We start from the raw sequence: 14,420 nt of genomic DNA on the forward strand, positions 1-14,420 counted from the left end.
GGGTTTCACCGTGTTGACCAGGATGGTCTCGATCTCTTGACCTCGTGATCCACCCGCCTCGGCCTCCCAAAGTGCTGGGATTACAGGCTTGAGCCACCGCGCCCGGCCTTCAGCCAGGCTTCTATACTGCTGTCTCATGTAAGCCTGGACTGGCCCTGCACTGGGTGCTGTCCACCCGCAGCATCCAGATGAGGAAACCGAGGCTCAGCGGTGGAGCCGCCTGCCCCACGTCCTGTGTTGAGTCACATAGACCTGAAGAAGCTGCTGCTCTGACATCCTTGAGGTTCAGATCAAGGTTTCTGCACACGGGGCCTCCTTCCACGGGCTGAGCTCAGGCCAGGCGGGGAAGGAGGGAGGGAAACGGCCTGGGGACGTCACTGCCCAGAAGGAAGCAGCTTGGACACGGCGCTGAGAGCTGCAAGAGGGCTAAAAACCTCTTGACCCCAGCTCTGTTGCCGTGGCCCAGCCTGCTGGCGGCCGGCCGGCCCTGCATTGATCTGGGGAGCGGCCCAGGCTTCCTGGAACCATCCTGCTGTCTCCCTCGGGCCAGCCTGACCTGGCTACAGCAAGGAGGCCCCCACACTGGCAGGACGGGGAAGCCCCCAAGCTGGCTGGACATCCGATCTCTTGCTGCCACCTGGAAGGCCCTGGGCTCAGGATCCTGAACAAAACATCCTGCGCTTCCAGGGGAGGGCCCAGCGGGAATGCCGAGGCCAGATGTGGGTAGGAAGATGGCTGTGGACCTGAAATTCCAGAGGGAAGGACAGGATGCTCTCCTGGTCAGGCAGCTCGGGCAGGCCTGATATGCCCCATGAGAGCATTCCAGAAGGCCTGGGGGCCCTAGGGGAGGAGATAGGAGGGGGCCACGGAAGCGAGAAAAAGCCAAGAACCCTGCAGAGCCCCAAGGGGTCCGCTCTTCCCACCGGTGCCTGGTCCTCGCTGCCCTACCCTGAGCCGGATGCGTTCCACACGTGTCCTCACCACAGCCCCACGAGGTGGGGGATGCTCCCGCTCCTCAGTTCCCAGCTGTGAGAGTTGGAGTCGCTGGCCCTGTTCACCCCTCCTGTGAGTGGTCACGGGCCTGGGACACAACAGGACGCCTGACCTCGCTTAAGCCAGGGACTGTTATGGATCCCGCCCTGTAGATGAAGAACATGAGACTCAGGGAGTCCCATCACGTGCCCAGGTGCCCACCACTGTCCAGTGCCAGGGTTAACATCTCACTGCAGCCAGAAGCTGCAGCCCAGGTGTCCACCAGTGGATCAATGGAGAAACGATGCCCAGCCCATTGTCACACAGAGGAGCAGCCGGCCCAGGAGAGGAGAGGAACCCGGACGAGCTGCAGCACGGACCAGCGCTGGGGACCCTGTGCTGAGTGCTGTAAGCCCGGCAGAAAAGGACAAACACCGTGTGACTCCACTGACCGGAGGTCCCTAGCCGAGTCAGATTCATGGAGACAGAAAGCAGAATGGTGGGGGTAGGGGCTGGGGACAGGGGGAACGGGGCGTCGGTGTTTACTGAGCACAGACATTCGCTCGGGAAGATGAAAGCTCTCTGGAGATGGGTCATAGCCATGGGTGCACAACATTGTGAGGGGGCTTCATGTCACAGAGCTGTACATTTAAAAGTGGCAAACATGGGGCTGGGCGTGGTGGCTCAAGCCTGTAATCCCAGCACTTTGGGAGGACGAGGTGGGTGGATCACAAGGTCAAGAGATCAAGACCATCCTGGCCAACATGGTGAAACCCCGTCTCTAATAAAAATACAAAAATTAGCTGGGCGTGGTGGTACGTGCCTGTAGTCCCAGCTACTCAGGAGGCTGAGGCAGAAGAGTCACTTGAACCCGGGAGGTGGAGGTTGCAGTGAGCTGATATTGCACCACTGCACTCCAGCCTGGCAACAGAGCAAGACTCTGTCTCAAAAAAAAAAAAAAGTAATTAAATAAATAAAAGTGGCAAAAATGGTAGATTTTATGTTATGTATATTTGAGCACAGTAAAAATAATTAAATAAAAAACAAAGGAAACCCCAGGCATCAAACCCACTGTCCACGGTGCAGCCACCAGAGCGTGTGGAGGCAGGTTCGGGGTCCACGCCTTTGCTTCTCACTGTCCCTACAGTCCTGGGCAGAGGTGTGGGGATGGGGGTGGGGACAGCCAATGCAGTGGCACAGGGGATCCCACAGTCTGGGAGCCCTGGAGGTGTTCTGGCAGAAGCACCGTGGGCAGCTGCCCTGGGCCAGGTTGGGGCTAGGGAGCCAGACCCAAACTGCCCATGCTGCCCCTCCGGCCCCCCCGCCAGACAGGGATGTGGAGAGAAGACAGGGCCGCCCACAGGTTTCCACTCCCCCACACGTTCTAGGAGACTCGGGCACACGCGGGCCTGTAACCCCTCATCCCAACGCAGCTAGCGTGTGCACACACACGTGCCCACACCCCACAATGCACACTTGCACACACACAGGCACTCACATGCACACATGTCCCTTCCCGCCCAGGTCACCTGAGCTCCTAGGATGGCACAAGGGAGAGACGACCCTTGTCCCAGGTACCCAGCTCCCCGTAACATCACATCCGAGCCACACCACCACCTCAGCTGCTGCCCTAAGCAGTAGCACTGTTGACCCCAAACACGGACTCCCCGACACAGGGCAGGCCAGGCCTGGGATCCACCCCAGACGCTGCCTGGAAATAGGAGGCCAAAGAATGCAGTGGGCAGCTTGGCAGAGAGACAGACAGAGCCAGCGGGCTGCCAGTAATTCACCCACCCTGCCCTGCCTTCGCCCACCAGCCCAGTCTTGGCCAATAGATGCCCAGTCCCAGACTCCAGCCCCCAGCAGTGCCGGGGACACACAGCTGCTGTAGGGCCCTCAGGTCACCACCCTGCCCCCAGAGACAGCAGGACAGGGAACTGGATCCTGGTCCTCTCTGGGCCTTGCCAGGAAGGGGTATCTTTAGCCTCCCTTCCTGGAAGCCCACTGGCTCCCATCCACGGTGGCCCAGTGGCACTGCCTGCAGACCCTGGCGCCCTCTTGCAAGGATGACCTGGGAAAGGAGCAGCTGCCCGGAAGGGTTTTCTTGGTCAGCTTGTTCCCAACTCTGGCTTGGGACCCCATGCCTAGCACACCGGCGTGCCCCCCCCCCCCTTTTTTTTTTTTTGAGACGGAGTCTCACTCTTGCTCAGGCTGGAGTGCCGGCAATGACGATGTTTATGGTTGAACTTTGTTTCGTTTCTCGCAGCTGAAATCACAGGGGTGAACTTGCTGGCCTCCCATGCTCTCTCACCTCCTGCGTGTATGCTGCTCCAGGCCTGGACCTCATGGCCTTCAGGTCGGCTGTGGACACTGTGTCCATCCAGCCAGGTGCCTCCCTAATGCCACCTCATCCTCAGCGGCTTCCCAGGCGTCCCGGCAGCCAGGGGCAGGCGTGCCCCGGGGTTACCCCTTCTTTCTGACGTGTCTCGTGCCCTGCCTTTGCTGTGGGTTGCTGGGCACTCACCGCTTCACTTCTCGCCTGTCCCCTCCTCCTTCCTGTTCCCCCACACACTGTGAGCCCCTGGGGAACAGCGAGTGTGGTTTCCTCAGTCCTTCCCTCATCCCAGTCTCGGGGATCACATGCAGAGCAGGCTACAGACTCGGCTTAACCGTCCGCCACGTGCCTTCTCTGGGCCAGGAAACGAGGCAAGGCCTCCTGTTTCCTTCCTGGCCGGCGGGCTCCCTTCACCTCTTCCGTTCCAGGGTTATTCACTTCTGACTTGAGGCCCCAGGGCGGCCCCAGCTCCACACGAGCCTGTCCTCCCCGCGCCCTGTGGTGACTCACCCACGAATCACCTGTTCCACCCCAGGTCCTCTTCCCGGGAGAAGCCCCACCATGGGTGCCGTTTCTCCTGGTCCCAGGCTTTTCTTGCCTCTGGGGGCTCCAAGACCTTCTCCGGGGGATCTTGCCAGGCCACTGTTTATGACTCTCTCTGTCCCCGCTCTGGGCCTTGGTCTTCACCTCTGGCAAAAAGGGATTCACCTTCACACTATCTGAATCCCTCAAATAAGACTGGGGACAGGACATCTTTCAACCAATGTCATCATGCCGCCATCTTCACAAGGGCCACCCAATGGGCACGGTTTGAAAAAAGGAGGGGGCGATTGGGGGCGGTGGCTCATGCCTGTAATCCCAACACTTTGGGAGGCCGAGGTGGGTGGATCACAAGGTCAACAGATTGAGATCATCCTGGCCAACATGGTAAAACCCCGTCTCAAATAAAAATACAAAACTTAGCTAGGCATGGTGGTGGGTGCCTATAATCCCAGCTACTTGGGAGGCTGAGGCAAGAGAATTGTTTGAACCTGGGAGGCGGAGGTTGCGGTGAGCCGAGATCAGGCTACTGAACTCCAGCCTGGGTGACAGAGCGAGACTCTGTCTCAAAGTAAAAAAGAAAAAAAGAAAGAAAAAGACAGTCATTGTTTACATAACAAAACATCCAGGCTGAGCATAGTGGCTCACGCCTGTAATCCCAGCACTTTGGGAGGCCAAGGAGGGCGGATAACCTGAGATCAGGAGTTTGAGATCAGCCCGACCAACATGGAGAAACCCCATCTCTACTAAAAATACAAAATGAGCCAGGCACGGTGGCACATGCCTGTGATCCCAGCTACTCGGGAGGCTGGGGCAGGAGAATCACTTGAACTGGGAGGTGAGATTGTGGTGAGTGGAGATCGTGCCACTGCACTCCAGCCTGGGCAACAGAGGCAGACTCTGCCTCAGAAAAAGAGAAGAAAATACAGAGAAGCATTAAAAAGAAAATTAAGGCTAGGCGCAGTGGCTCATGTTTGTAATCCCAACATTTGGGAGGCTGAGGTGGGTGGATCACTTGAGGTCAGGAGTTTGAGACCAGCCTGGCCAACATGGTGAAACCTTATCTGTACTAAAAATACAAAAATTAGTTGGGCACCTGTAATCCCAGCTACTGGGAAGGCTGAGGCAGGAGAATCACTTGAACCTGGGAGGCAGAGGTTGTAGTGAGCCGAGATCATCCCATTGCACTCTAGCCTGGGTGACAGAACGAGACTCTGTCTCAAGAAAAATAAATAAATAAATTATAAATAAAGACCTCTCTCTCTCTCTGTCTCTCTCTCTCTGTATATATGATAAGTAGGTAGATAGATAGAAAGAGATCGAATTGACAGAGGCTGGGCAACGGTGGCTCAGGCCTGTAATCCCAGCACTTTGGGAGGCTGAGGCAGGTGGATCAGAGGTCAGAAGATGGACCATTCTGGCCAACATGGTGAAACCCTGTCTCTACTGAAATACAAAAAAAAATTAGCCAGGCACCTATAGTCCCAGCTACTCAGGAGGCTGAGGCAGGGGAATAGCCTGAACCCGGGAGGCAGAGGTTGCAGTGAGCCGAGATCATGCCACTGCACTCCAGCCTGGTGACAGAGCAAGACTCCGTCTCAAAAAAAAAAAAAAAAAAAAAAAAAGTGACAGATAGTTATAACCTGTATAGCTCTTCTCAGTGGCCCTTGCAGGCTGAGCACCCAGGAAGGAAGAAGAAAGGGACAGAGGCTTGGTGGGGGAAAGGACAGTTTCACTTTCCACAGTACCTATTCTGTAATGTTGCTATTTTTAAAATAATGAGAAAGTGTTTCTTTTTTTTTTTGAGACGGAGTTTCACTCTTGTAGCCCAGGCTGGAGTGGTGCGATCTTGGCTCACCACAACCTCTGCCTCCCAGATTCAAGCGATTCTCCTGCCTCAGCCTCCCAAGTAGCTGTGGTTACAACCATCCGCCACCACACCCAACTAATTTTGTATTTTTAGTAGAGACAGGGTTTCACCGTGTTGGCCAGGCTGGTCTTGAACTCCCGATCGCAGGTGATCTGCCCACCTCAAACTCCCAAAATGCTGGGATTACAGGCGTGAACCACCGCACCCGGCCCTGACAAAATACTTTAGACTGCGTAATTTACAAACAACAGAAATGCATCGCTCATAGTGCTGGAGGCTGCAGAGTCCACCATGAAGTCACCGCTCCATCTGGTATCTAGCAAGGACCCGTTCCTTACAAACGGCACCTTCTCACTCTGTCCTCCCATGGCGGAAGGGGAAACACATTCCCCCAGGCCTCTTTTATAAGGGCACTAATCCCACTTGTGAGGGTGAAGCCCCCATGACTTAACCAACTCCCAAAGGCCCAACCTCTTAACACTACCCCATTGGGCATTAGGTTCCAGCACGTGAATCTGCGGGACACCAGCATTCAGACCACAGCAGTCACAGGCCACGAAGGCAGCAAAACTCAGCCCCAGGGCTGGGGCCTGTGCTCTCCTGTGAACTCCCAGCTCCTGGCATGGAACCTGGAGTGTCTAGGTGCTTGATTGTTTGTTGAATAAACAAGTGAATGGATTTCGGGCTGTGTGATTGAGACGTCAGGATTCAACTCAAGGCCAGGCACAGTGGCCCACGCCTGCAATCCCAGCACTTTGGGAGGCCAAGGCGGGTGAATCACGTGAGGTCAGGATTTCGAGACCAGCATAGACAACATGGTGAAACCCTGTCTCTACTAAAATACAAAAATTAGCCAGGTGGGCCGGGCGCGGTGGCTCAAGCCTGTAATCCCAGCACTTTGGGAGGCCGAGGCGGGTGGATCACGAGGTCAAGAGATCGAGACCATCCTGGTCAACATGGTGAAACCCCGTCTCTACTAAAAATACAAAAAATTAGCTGGGCATGGTGGTGCGTGCCTGTAATCCCAGCTACTCAGGAGGCTGAGGCAGGAGAATTGCCTGAACCCAGGAGGTGGAGGTTGCGGTGAGCCGAGATCGCGCCATTGCACTCCAGCCTGGGTAACATGAGTGAAACTCTGTCTCAAAAAAAAAAAAAAAAAAATTAGCCAGGTGTGGTGGCAGGCGCCTATAACCCCACCTGCTAGAGAGGCTGAGGCAGGAGAATTCACTTGAACCCAGGAGGCAGAGGTTGTAGTGAGCTGAGATTGTGCCACTGCACTCCAGCCTGGGCGACAAAGCGAGACTCCACCCAAGAAGCCAGAGGGAGCCCAAGAGGGAGGTTTCCAGGCCAGCAGAGGTGGGTAGGGGAGGGCAGTGCTTGGCTGGTGCAGCTTGCTGGGTGCTAAGAAGACCCTCCTGCCGGCTCCAGGCCCAGCTCAGAGCCTACCTTCTCCTCCAGGTGACAGCTCCTCTTGGCCTCTCCCTTTTCTGTCACTTGAATATTTTAAGGCCTGGGGGAGGTTTTGTGCTTTCCAAGGAAGACCTAGTGACTTGAATTTGAATTGAGCCAAGGCTGGCCACAGTGGCTTACGCGTGTAATCCCAGGACTTTAGGAGGCCGAGGTGGGAGGATTGCTGAAGCCCAGGAGTTTGAGACCAGCCTGGACAACATAGTAAGACCCTGTCTATGAAAAAGCAATTGAGAATTAGCTGGGTGTGGTGGTGCTTGCCTGCAGTCTCAGGTACTCGGGAGGCTGGGGTGGGAGGATTGCTTGAGCCCAGGAGTTTGAGATTAGCCTGGGCAACTTAGTGAGACCTTGTCTCAATAAAATTAAAAAAAAAAAAAAATTAGGCGTGGTGGTGTGCACCTGTGGTCTAAGCACTTTGAGAGGCTGAGGTGGGAGAATTGCTTGAGCCTGGGAGATTGAGGACGCAGTGAGCCGTGATCGCACCACTGCAATCCAGCCTGGGCAATAGAGTCTCAAAAAAAAAAAAAAGAGTGAATATATAAAGTTATAAGAGTTGTCAGCATTGAAACCTAGCTTTTCTTAGACCTTGCATTCCAAAATCTGACAAGTTTTAGCCTTCTCTTTATAAATCTAATTCTAATATGAAAACATGGACAATCACTTTCACTTGGGGTATGTTCAATTAACTCATACATTTAACACAATGATTACTTTTATGCATTTAACCACACTGACCTTAAATAACACAAGTGCCTCCAGAACACTGATCTAAAATCATGCCTTGGATGCTGCCGGAGTCTCCGAAGCACTTGGCCAGGCCACCTACAAATCAGCATGTGGCTTATTCCTGAACACGTAGGCAGCTCCTGTAGATGGAAACGATCAGATTCGTAAAGGCTGTGACTCAGGCTCCCCTCATCATCTCAGACACCATCAAAACAACAACAGAAACACAAAGCAGCATTCACTTCGCGGATGTGGCAACACAGGGAGAAGCAGCCTCTCCACACGTCTTTCTTGGATTTCTTGCAAATGACCAACCATGCTCTCTCCACCCAGGGGTCACCATCCAGGGCTGCTCAGCACCTAAGATCAGGGGGAGGGTGTTGTTCTGGGATTCCCGGCCGGGGTGCAGGGCTAGCCTTGGTTCGGGGATATTCTCCCTGCTTTAAGGAGGGAGATGCCTTCCTGTGGTCAGTGGCTGTGGCCAGGGGAGGAGCAGCACACCGCCATGCCACATGCCCCCGCCAGGGTCTGGGGTCCTCACTCCCGCTTTCCCAGCTGCGTCCCACCAGCAACCACAATTGGCCTTGGCGTGTACCCTTCGTCCAGACCGCAGATTGCCCCCTCCAGTATTCTGGGGAGCCTGCCCCACTCTTCATGGCCACACTCTGCACCTGCCTCACTCACCACCATTCACGGCCATTTATTGGCCCTCTAGGGCTTGGGGTATCCTGGGGACCTCTCATGCCCTTCCCTTGAAACACAATTACCTGTGTGTGTCTCAGCCCCCTGGAGCCATGAGTTAGGGCCAAGCAGGAGGAGCGTGTGCGGATCTGAAGACCATCAGCACGAGGGATTCCAGAGATGAGCAAAAAGGAGCAGGCCTGAAGGTCAGGGTGTGGAGCGCGTTTTCCCGGGCAGTGATAGCCCAGAATACCACAACTTGGGGCATGTTGAATTTGAGAATGACTGACCCTCAGGGGCGTTGCTCTGTCAGAGGAGCACTCACCTAGCCAGGCTCTCCCTCAGGGTCACAAGACACCCTTGAGCAGGCCCAGGCCACGTGCCTCTAGGTCCCAGTGCAACAGAAGGGGAACTACTTGGCTAGATGCAGTGGCTCACGCCTGAATTCCCAGCACTTTGGGAGGCCTAGGTGTGGATCGCCTGAGGTCAGGAGTTCGATACCAGCCCGGCCAACACGGTGAAACCCCATCTCTACTAAAACTCCAAAAATTATCTGGGCGTGGAGGATCGTGCCTGTCATTGCAGCTACTCAAGAAGTTGAGGCAGGAGAATCACCCGAACCCAGGAGGTGGAGGTTGCAGTGAGCCGAGGTTGTGGCACTGCACCCCACACTGCAGCCTGCGTGACAGAGCAAGACTCCATGAGAAAGAGAGAGAGAGAGAGAGAGAGGAAGAGAGAGGAAGAGAGAAAGAAAGAGAGAGAGAGAACAAGAGAAAGACAGAAAGAGAGAGAGAAAAAGAGAAAGAAAGAAAGAAGGGAAAGAAAGGAAGGAGGGAAGGGAGAGAGAGAAAAGGAAAGAAGGAAGGAAGGAAGGAAGGAAGGAAGGAAGGAAGGAAGGAAGGAAGGAAGGAGAGGCAAACAATTTAAATCTATTAAAAAGGCCATCTGACCCAAGTCAGGACATGTGTCCTATATCGTTAGAACCAAATAGGTGAGGTAGTCAGATTGGCTTAGACCAATTAAGGCTCATCCCTGGAGTAAAGCAGATGGTGGGGAAGAAAGGAACAAAAGTTTACAATAAGAGGTGACCAAATGAGTCCCAGAGTGTAGATTAGAAGCCCTACAGGACAGGACCAGGCCCGGTGGCTCACGTCTGAAATCCCAGCACTCTGGGAGGCCGAGGTAGATGGATCACTTGAGCCCCAGAGTTCAAGACCAGCCTGGGCAACATGGCGAAACTTCATCTCTACAAAAAACACAAGCCGGGCATGGTTAGGCACAGCTGTGGTCCCAGTTAGTTGGGAGGTTGGGGAAGGAGGATCACCTGAGCCCAGCAGGTTGAGGCTATGGTGAGCCGTGATTGCACCACTGCACTCCAGCCTAAGCAACAGAGTGAGGCTCTGTCTCAAAAAAAAAAACAAAAACAAAACCCTGGAGGGCAGCTGCAGTAGTCCCGAGCATTGCACCATGGATGTTTAATAACTGATTGTTGACAAAGGAAGGAAGGAAGGGGGCTGGGCACAGAGAGGCAGATATCCAGCCCTCGCTTCTGGGAGCTTGGTAGAGGTGAGCACAGTGCCTAGGGCACCCAGCTAAATCAGGGGCAGGTTCCAACTTCGGGGGCCCCTTCTGAGAGCAGTGGTCCAAGCTCGCTCCTCCCTGGGAGCAAGAACCTGATCAGGGACAGACTAAAGCAGGAGGTGAGGCCACACGAGGCTGAGGACACCAATCTGAGAAGCCGGAGACATGGAGAGAGGCCCCATGGAGAGGGCGGAGGAGGAGGCTGGATTCGGGCTGATCCTGGGAGCTGTTGCCCCCATGTCCCTTTGACATTCACCTTGGCAGACTTTGTAGGCCTGGAGGAGCGTTCTCAAAACACAGTGGACATGGCCTGAGGGACACAGCCAGGCAGGGCTGCAGGCGGGTGCATGCAGTGTGGATGAGACCAGCCCCTGTGCTTCCTATGCTTAGACCTCAGGACACTCTTGGGCGGTCTGTAACTGGCAATGGTGTCGCCGCACCCAGGGAGAGCCGAGTCGGACCCAGGGTGGACCTTGGGGAGGCCTCCACCTAGGCTCCAGCTCTGGCCTGTCCACTGGCCAGGACTTTACCTGTTCCCAGAACGCCATCCGCCCCAAAGACCATTCACCCTGGCGGCAGGCTGGGCCAGAGAGCGGGTGCCCAGCCCCAGAGCCCAGAGTGAAGGATGAACGATGCCACCAGAATGTCACACGTCCTCAACTCGGCTGCCTGAAGCACAGATACTGCGGTTCCCCTGAGATGGCCCTTTGACTACAGAGTCCACCGTCCCCAAGGAGGTGCTGGGGACAGAGGCATCGGCTCGGCGGCGTGAGGGTTTCTGTTGGCAGATGGGACAGTGCAATGCCCAGCTGAGTCTCACACGGGTTTGCGTTGGAGCCCCCGCCTGCCTCAGAGAAATGGGGGTGTGGAGAGGCCCAGAACGCTTCACAGAAGAGAAGCCTGGGGGAGATCCCCGGCTTGGGGGTCTCCAGTGGTAATCCAGAGTGGACTGGGTGCGGGCTGAGAGGGGCCACAGCTATGACTGGGAAGCTTGGAGGGCTTCAACTGTCAGCCCCATTTTCGGAGGAGCAACTGACCCAGAGGCTAGCTGAGCATGTGCCAGGAGAGGAGGGCACCTGGCTATGGGCGTCAGTGGTGTGTTGAGCCCGCTTTGTCTCCAGGGACTGTCTCTGCTGCTATTTAGGCTCCTTCCTCGCTGGGGGCAGATGACACAAGGGACAGGGCAGGAGTGGAAACTGCAGGGCAGGCCGGGCGCAGTGGCTCACACCTATAATCCCAGCATTTTGGGAGGTCGAGGCGGGTGGATCACCCGAGGTCAGGAGTTTGAGACCAGCCTGACCGACATAGTGAAATCGTCTCTTAAAAAAATAAATAAAATTAACAAATAAAAAGAAACTGCAGGGCAGTCAGGCACAGTAGCTCATGCCTGTAATCCCAGCACTTTGGAAGGCTGAGGTGGGTGGACCACCTGAGGTCAGGAGTTCAAGACCAGCCTGGCCAACATGGTAAAATTCTATCTCTACTAAAAATACAAAAATTAGCCGGGTGTGGTGGTGCGCGCCTGTAGTCCCCACTACTCGGGAGGCTGAGGCAGGGGAATCGCTGGAGCCCAGAAGGTGGAGGTTGCAGTGAGCCGAGATTGGGCCACAGCGCTCCAGCTGCAGGGCAGGTCCGGCTGTGACGCTGGCAGGCCCATTGCAAAATGAAGATGCAGGCTCCTTGTTAAAAACTGCTAGGAATTTTGAAATGGTGACGGAGACCATTCAACCCAGCACAGGGTGCTCTGAGCATGGGGCCCGGTGCGCCTCCATAGGTCACACGCTGGCCCTGTGGCAGGGGAGGAAGGGAAGTCACAGTGAGGGAGCATCTTATCTTTCTAATGGGCATCTTAGGAGCACACCCAGTACATACAAAGGCCCTGTGGCCGCATGCCAAGGCTCCTGACGAGGCCCTGGAGTCGGGCTCCCTCTGCATTCGGTGTCAGTTAAACCTCTAAATAACCGGAGAAATAGATGTCCTGAGTCCCATCTTACGGAAGAAAAAGTGGGGCTCAAGGAGGTGGAGGGATTTGCCAGAGGTCACTCAGCAGGCAGGTGGCAGAGCTGAAACCCAGAGCCAGCCCACCAGGCCCCACAGGCCAGCTTGGGCACACAGGCCACGCCACAAGGCGGCTGCTTGTCCCAGGAGGCAGGGCTCCTTAGTGTTATGGAGCCCGGGCCCTGGTGCCTGCTCCCTGGGTTCAAATCCCAGCTCTGGAAGTGACTCCGCCTCCCTGAGCCTCAGTTTCTTCCTCTGTAAAGCGGGTATTGGATCCATAGGCTCTCCTTCAATACAATTGTTTCTCATAATACACACGGGATGCAAAGAACAGCAGCAGGCAGGGAAAAGGCCCAATAACATCTTTCATGGATGCCACCGTGGCCTTGTAGCTCTACTTCCTGCCCACACAGCCCCCACTTCGCCTCCCAGCCTTCAGGAAACAACCCTTCCCCACCTTGGCAAGCTAGGCCACCTGGCAGGATGGGCAGGGCTCAGGCCACTGCCCACACCCACACGGGCATGCCCAGGAAGGACACACTCTTACACACTCACACTCACACACAACACACACGCACTATACACACTCACATGCATTCACGCTCACACAACACACACTCACACAACACACAACACACTTTGACACACACACACAATAGTCACACACACATACACAACACACACTTTTACACTTGCATTCACACAACACACTCACAATTGCACTCACAGCACACACGCTCAACACACACTCGCACTAGCACTGACACACACAACACACACACTCATTCACACACACCCCTTAGCCAGGTGTCTTGAACCAAGTGCGAGGCTGCGAAGGTCTCCCTCTAGCGGCCCAGAAGCAGAAGTTGCTCACTCAGGCCTGACAACCCACCGGAGGAAGCTGCGGGGACTCTTCTGCCCTGGGCTGCAGCTGGGTCCTAAGAGGTCCCTGACCCTGGCCGGGCGGGGTGGCTCACCCCTGTAATCTCAGAACTCTGGGAGGCCGAGGCTGGCGGATCACCTGAGGTCAGGAGTTCAAGACCAGCCTGGCCAACAGGGTGAAACCCCGCCTCTACTAAAAAATACAAAAATTAGCCAGGTGTGGTGGCAGGCGCCTGTAATCCCAGCTACTCTGGAGGCTGAGGCAGGAGAATCGCTTGAACCCGGGAGGCAGAGGTTGCAGTGAGCCGAGATCTCGCCATTGAACTCCAACAAGAGCGAAACTCTGTCTCAAAAAAGAAAAGTCCCCGGTCCCGGCTGCGCCTAGACACCCGCCTCATGTCCCTTCATTCATCTGAGCAGCAGAACTGAACACCTGCCAGCAGCAGCCCAGCCCAAAGGCTGGAATCAGAGCAGCACCCCATGTCCGGGACCCCGAGGAGGCCCCAAGGCTTTCGGGGAGCCAAACGGGCCACCGTCCAGCCTGGTGCTGCCCAGGGATCACCCCACGAGCAGAGCTGGCTGAAGGCTGATGAGTGCGAGAAGTCTTGCAGCCGTCAATCTCAGGCACACAGGGAGAAGCAGGTGGCCCAGGAAGAAGGAAGTGCGCAGGCAGGGGCTCCATGCCTTCACGCGGGGGCGGGGCAGGATCCGGCTGGAGAGGCGAGGCACACACAGGCAGGACTGCAGTAATGAGTGAGGGAATGAGCACATGAACAGACAGCTGTGCCTGTTTTTTGTTTTTTTTTTTTTTGAGACAGAGTCTCATTCTATCGCTCAGGCTGGAGTGCAGTGCGTGATCTCAGCTCACTGCAACCTCTGCCTCCCTCATTCAAATGATTCTCCTGCCTCAGCCTCCCGAGTAGCTGGGACTACAGGCATGCACAACCACGCCTGGTTAATTTTTGTATTTTTAGTAGAGATGGGGTTTCACCATGTTGGCCTCGAACTCCTGACTTCAAGTGATCTGCCCACTCCAACCTCCCAAAGTGCTGGGATTATAGGCATGAGCCACCACACCTGGCCAGATTTGACATTTTTGTATCACAAGAGTGCCTCTTAATCACAGATTCAGAGGTGGCTTGGTCTCTGCTGGAGAGAAGCGAGAGAACCTATACTTTTAAAAGTAGCTCAGACAGACCAGGCACAGTGGCTTATGCCTGCAATACCAGCTCTTTGGGAGGCCGAGACAGGAGGATTGCTTGAGCACGGAAGTTCAAGACCAGCCTGGACAGCATGGAAAGACCTGTGTCTACAAAATATTTTTAAAACTTAGCTGGGGCATGGTGGTACACACCTGTAGTCCTAGCT

The sequence above is a fragment of the Cebus imitator genome, unplaced genomic scaffold (assembly GCF_001604975.1).
Source record: "Cebus imitator isolate Cc_AM_T3 unplaced genomic scaffold, Cebus_imitator-1.0 Scaffold36, whole genome shotgun sequence".
Lineage (NCBI taxonomy): Eukaryota > Metazoa > Chordata > Mammalia > Primates > Cebidae > Cebus > Cebus imitator.